Source organism: Lynx canadensis, chromosome A3 (assembly GCF_007474595.2).
Source record: "Lynx canadensis isolate LIC74 chromosome A3, mLynCan4.pri.v2, whole genome shotgun sequence".
NCBI lineage: Eukaryota > Metazoa > Chordata > Mammalia > Carnivora > Felidae > Lynx > Lynx canadensis.
Window position 1 is genome coordinate 86,078,108 of NC_044305.1, and position 6,113 is coordinate 86,084,220.

The 6,113-nt window shown below is 44.7% G+C and overlaps 1 pseudogene; it reads right to left on the bottom strand.

The window, feature by feature from the left end:
• Positions 1-2,116: 2,116 nt before the first annotated feature.
• Positions 2,117-3,622, bottom strand: LOC115511248 (annotated as a pseudogene).
• Positions 3,623-6,113: the final 2,491 nt, after the last annotated feature.

Here is a 6,113-nt window from a genome sequence, read left to right on the forward strand (position 1 = left end):
GACAACCCTGTGGGCTTCCTAAAAGATGCAGAAAAATGGTGACCACCCCTCCCCCCCCCCCGCAACTCACCCTGGCAGGCCAACTGAAAATCATTTTATTTATTTATTTATTTATTTATTTATTTATTTATAACATATTTTTTGTAATGTTTTATTTATTTTTGAGAGAGAGTGGGGCGGGGAGGGGGAGAGAGAAAGGAGACACAGAATCTGAAGCAGGCTTCAGGCTCTGAGTGGTCAGCACAGAGCCCAATGTGGAGCTCAAACTCACAAACCATGAGATCATGACCTGAGCCGAAGTCGGATGCTTAACTGACTGAGCCACCCAGATGCCCCTGAAAATCATATTTTAAGGCCCCAGGGTGCCCACAAGGAGTGTGGTGTCTCATCTACTGGCCGCAGGCTTCCTGAACTATAGGAACTCTGGGTCTGCCTCTCCAGTTACTTGGGTAAAACATGGTGAGGGAGTCTTTGGAGTATCCCCAGGAGTTTAGGGGGTGAAGCCTAAAGATAGGAGGCTATCGGGAGCCTCCCACAATGGCACAGCAAAGAGGGAAGGAATAGGGGACCAGCTTGCACTCCTGACATTTGGAGGGACAAGGATGCAGGACTTTCCATGGAACAAGGAGATGCTGCAGAAGTGAGCCAGGTTGAACTCCTGCTCACGAGGGTCCCCAGGAGGGCAAGGGGCTCCAGCTTGCTGCGTGGGTTATACCACCAGTGGCAGAAGGTGAGGGGAGTGGGTTGCAAGAGTGAGTGAAAGCAGGGCTCAGCAAACTCATCTGTAAAGGGCCAGAGAGGATATATTTTAGTCTTCCTAACCATATAGTGTCTACCACAACCACCCAACCCTGCCATTATAGAGCAAAAGCAGGCATGAGCAATACATAAATATATGGGTATAACTGTGTCCCAATACAACTTTATTTACGGACACTGCCATTTTCGTTTTATCTAATTTCATGTCATGAAATATTACTGATTTTTTTCCAGACATCAAAAAATGGAAAAACCATGCTTCTCTGCTGCTCAGATTTGCCCCATAGGCCATTGTCTGCCAACGCCCTGAGCTAGAGGGTGTGTCACCCTGGACAGGAACAGGGCAGAGAGCCACGGGCAGCCCCAGCCAAGGAAAAGGATGATGCACCTTGATCCCAAAGCCCCTCCTCCTGCCCCAGCCATAGGAGGCAGGTGTAGAAAGAGGAGGCTGGCTTCTGAGTCCAACCTAGGGAAAGGAGGGAAGCTCTCTGGTAGATGGAAAATGGAAGGTGTAAAGACTTAGCTAGATTTCTGGGGCGCCTGGGTGGCGCAGTCGGTTAAGCGTCCGACTTCAGCCAGGTCACGATCTCGCGGTCCGTGAGTTCGAGCCCCGCGTCGGGCTCTGGGCTGATGGCTCAGAGCCTGGAGCCTGTTTCCGATTCTGTGTCTCCCTCTCTCTCTGCCCCTCCCCCGTTCATGCTCTGTCTCTCTCTGTCCCAAAAATAAATAAACGTTGAAAAAAAAAATAAATAAATAAAAAAAATAAAAAAAAGACTTAGCTAGATTTCTTACCACTGGAGAGGACTGTGGGAAATACGATCATGTTTAAAGCTGAAGGAGACCAGAAAGTGACGGGACCTGCAGGCATTTCATCAAGGAGGTGGGAAGATCACAAGGACCATAGTTAAGCCCTTTCCTGAACTCTTACCTTATCTTACTGAACTGAGTCTATTCAAAACAATGGTTGCAGATATTTTAACAATTCCCTTTACTAGCTACTCCGAACTTAACCCCTTGTGTCGTCGTTCTTAGCAGATTTAAATAAATTTACAAATTTTTATTTTTGAGAGAGAGAAACAGAGAGTAAGCAGGGGAGGGGCAGAGACAGAGGGAGACAGAATCCGAAGCAGGCTCCAGGCTCTGAGCTGTCAGCAGAGCCTGACCCGGGGCTTCAACCCATGAACTATGAGGATCATGACCTGAGCTGAAGTCAGACACTTAACTAACTGAGCCACCCAGGTTCCCCACCCAATTTATTATTTTTTAAGTAAACTTTTTATTCTTTTTTTTTTTTTTTTACTGTCCTAAATTGTTTATTACTTACCTAATGTAAGTAATTTTACAAACATTACTTACATTAACGGTAATGGCGGACCTGGAGAGTACTGTGTCTTCTCTATGCCACACGGTGAGAACCATCAAGAACGTGGTGGAACTTGGGGCCCTTTCCAAGGCCACATTCTTTTTTTTTTTTTTTTAACATTTATTCATTTTTGAGAAACAGAGAGAGATAGAATGTGAGCAGGGGAGGGGCAGAGAGAGAGGGAGACACAGAATCCGAAGGAGGCTCCAGGCTCCGAGCTGTCAGCACAGAGCCCGACACAGGGCTCGGACCCACGAACTGCAAGATCACGACCTGAGCCGAAGTCAGACGCTCAACCAACTGAGCCACTCAGGCGCCCCTCCAAGGGCACATTCTTATGGCCAGGACATGGCAGCCCTCACAGCTCCCTGTGCTTGTGGACTGGTTTGGTGATTCACTGGGCATCAGGATTTTTTCTGATAGCTTTACGGAATGGATCGATGAGAATGACCTCAAAGAATCTGTATGTGGAATCTTCACCAACCTGGGACAAATTCAAGACTCTCAGAGCCCCACAGTAGCATCTAGCTCACTCCTCTGTGACAGACTGAAGGCTTCAGGCAAACTTCAGCTGGTCAACACCATGATGGACAGGCTTGCCATGGGTGGCGCTCTGAGGAACTGGGCATCTGCGGCCACTGCGTCGCACACGAATATGATATGTGACATAACCTTGCTTGGCCTTGTACCCCAGTCTGTGAGCTTTATTGAGCTGGGCTGGGTGGGGGGCCCTGTCAGCACAGAGAGCTGGCATTAATGCCAGCAGCACACTCTGAGAAGAAAACGCATCACGTGGGACTGCTTCTTCCTCCATAGCTCCTGGATGTCATAGTAAGCGCCCTCTTGGCTTGCCTTTGAGCTGATTGCTGCCAGCAGAGAGAAAGCGGTAAACTTTTTATCCCAAAGTCCTATTAGATTTACAGAAAAGTTGCAAAGACAGTACAAATTGTTTCTATCTATCCCTTAATCGGCTTCCCCTGTTGATAGCGTCTTACATTACAATTATACATTTGCCAAAAGTAAGGAACCAGTATTACTAATTATTATAACTAAGGAACCAACATTAACAAAACTCCTCCATGGTTTATTTGGATTTCACTACTTTTTCTTTAATTCTTTTTCTGTTCCAGGATCCTATCCAGATATATTACATTTTCTCGTCATAGCTCCTAACATCTTCTGGCCTGTGACAGTTTGTCAGACTTCCCTTGTTTTGGTGACTTGGTGACTTTTACCAGCTTTGAAGAGTGCTGGTCAAATATTTTGTAGAATGTCCCTCAGTGGGAATTTGTATGATATTATTCTCTTGGTTAGACTGGGGTTATGGGTTTTGGAGAGGAAGACCACAGAGGTCAAATACCCTTCTCATCACATCATGTCACAGTTGTCACAACAGTGTCACAACATACCGCTGTTGATGTTAACTTTGATCCTCTGGCTGAGGTGGTGTTTGTCAGGTTTTTCCACTGCAAAGTTACTCTTTCCATCTTCCCTTTCCATACACTACTTTTTGGAAGTATAGACAACATTCAAAGTGTGTGGAATTAAGCTCTACTTTGGAGGCAGGAGAGTCTACACAAATTAGTTGAAATTCTTCTATGTGCGATATGTCTTTTCTTCCCCCATTTATTTTTTCAATGACTTTTATATCAGTATGGGCTGATATCAGGTTGGTGCCTGTGTCTCTGTGACTTTTTTTTTTAAGCACTTCTTTACTTTCTGGCAATACAAAGTGCTCCGAGTTCACCTTGTATATTTCCTGCCCCCAGCCCTAGAATCAGCCATTCTGTGGAGTCTTGGTTCCTTTCATTTAGAAACCAAGATCTGGGTGTAGTGCTGAGTGTGCTTGTCCATTTACTTTTCAGTCTCTTATTCCTTCATCTTCATCTGTTCCTTCTCTACAGGTGGTTTCTCCTTGGCTGATAAGGAACAACCATATTCGAGCACTTCCCCCATTAATCCTTCTTCATCCATGTCCCCCACTGGCAACCTCCCTAGCTCTCTTTTCATTTCCATTCAAGCTCATATCATGGTCACATCTTATATGAATTTGAAAGGGCTACATAAAAAGAGTAATAAAGTGTCACCTCATATGCAAAATATGAAATAAATGCAAATATTAAAAATTGTCAGATAAAGCACAGCTTCAGAGCTGGTAGGCTCAAGGGAATTGTGCCATTACCACATGGTGGTGCCACCGAAGCTGGTGAGTCAAACAGAAATCAGTAATACTGAATGAGCACTTAAAATGGGCCACTCTTCTAAGTACAACTCGTAACAATCTGTGATGTGGGCATTTAATGTTATCCCTGGTTTACAGATGAAGAAACAGACTCAGAAGTTCAGTGATTTGTTCAAGTTTACACAGCTAGGAAGTGATGGACGAGGAATGTAACCCTAAGCAGTTTAAACTTGTGTTCACCTCCACTCCTCAACACAAGGTATCTGTTGCCCTTTGTCAGTAAGAACGGTGCTGTTGTTAACTTGTCTTAGAACTTTGGGAGTAGCTTTAGTGACTAGATTAGTTTCCTACTGCTGCTATAACAAATTATCACAACTGGAATGGCTTAAAACAGCAAATTTATTCTCTTATAGTCTGGAGGTCAGATACAGTCTGATACAGGTACAGGTACATCCTGAAGCCCATTTTCACTGGACTAAAGTCAAGTTGTTAGCAAGGCTGGTTCCATCTAGAGGCTCTGAGGGGAGAATCTGTTTCCTTGTGTTTTTCACCTCTGGTGGCTACCTGAATTCTTTGGCTTCCTACATCTTCAAAGTATCACTCCAGACTTTGTTTCCGTCACCACGTTGCCGTCTTCTCTTTTCCTGCATCTTGTTTTTTTTTAATGCCTCTTACCCATTGAGCCCATCCCCCCTCCCACAACCCCTCAGGCAACCTTCTGTTTTTTTCTCCGTATTTAAGAGCTTCTTATGTTTTGTCCCCCTCCCTATATTTATGTTATTTTGCTTCCCTTTCCTTATGTTCATCTGTTTTGTATCTTAAATTCCTCATATGAGTGAAGTCATGATATTTGTCTTTCTCAGACTAATTTCACTTAGTATAGTACCCTCTAGTTCCATCCACGTAGTTGCAAATGGCAATCTTTTGATTGCCGAGTAATACTCCATTGTATATATATACATTTTCTTTATCCATTCATCCGTCGATGGACATTTGGGCTCTTTCCATACCTTGGCTATTGTCAATAGCGCTGCTATAAACATTGGGGTGCATGTGCCCCTTCGAAACAGCACACCTGTATCCCTCGGATAATTACCTAGTAGTGCAATTGCTAGGTCATAGGGTAGTTCTATTTTTAATTTTTTGAGGAACCTCCATACTGTTTTCCAGAGTGGCTGCATCAGTCTGCATTCCCATTTCCTGCATCTCTCTTGAAGCTGTGATTACGTTGGGCTCACCTGACTAATTTAGAACAGCCTTCCCATTTTAAGACCCTTAATTTAATCATCACATGTGCTAAATCCCTTTGGCTATATAAGGTATCCTTCACCGGTTCTGGGGGTTATGACATGGATGTAGGAGGCATTATTCAGCCTACCATAGTGAATACAGTGTTTTGTTTTTAATGTTTATTTACTTTGTGAGTGCACGTGCATGCTTACACAGGGTAGGGACAGAGAGAAAAGAATCCCAAGCAGGCTCTGTGCCATCAGCACAGAGCCCAACACATGGCTCAATCCTGTGAACCATGAGAGCATGACCTGAGCCAAAATTAAGAGTTGGACGCTTGGGCGCCTGGGTGGCGCAGTCGGTTAAGCGTCCGACTTCAGCCAGGTCACGATCTCGCGGTCCGTGAGTTCGAGCCCCGCGTCAGGCTCTGGGCTGATGGCTCGGAGCCTGGAGCCTGTTTCCGATTCTGTGTCTCCCTCTCTCTCTGCCCCTCCCCCGTTCATGCTCTGTCTCTCTCTGTCCCAAAAATAAATAAACGTTGAAGAAAAAAAAAAAAATTAAAAAAAAAAAAAGAGTTGG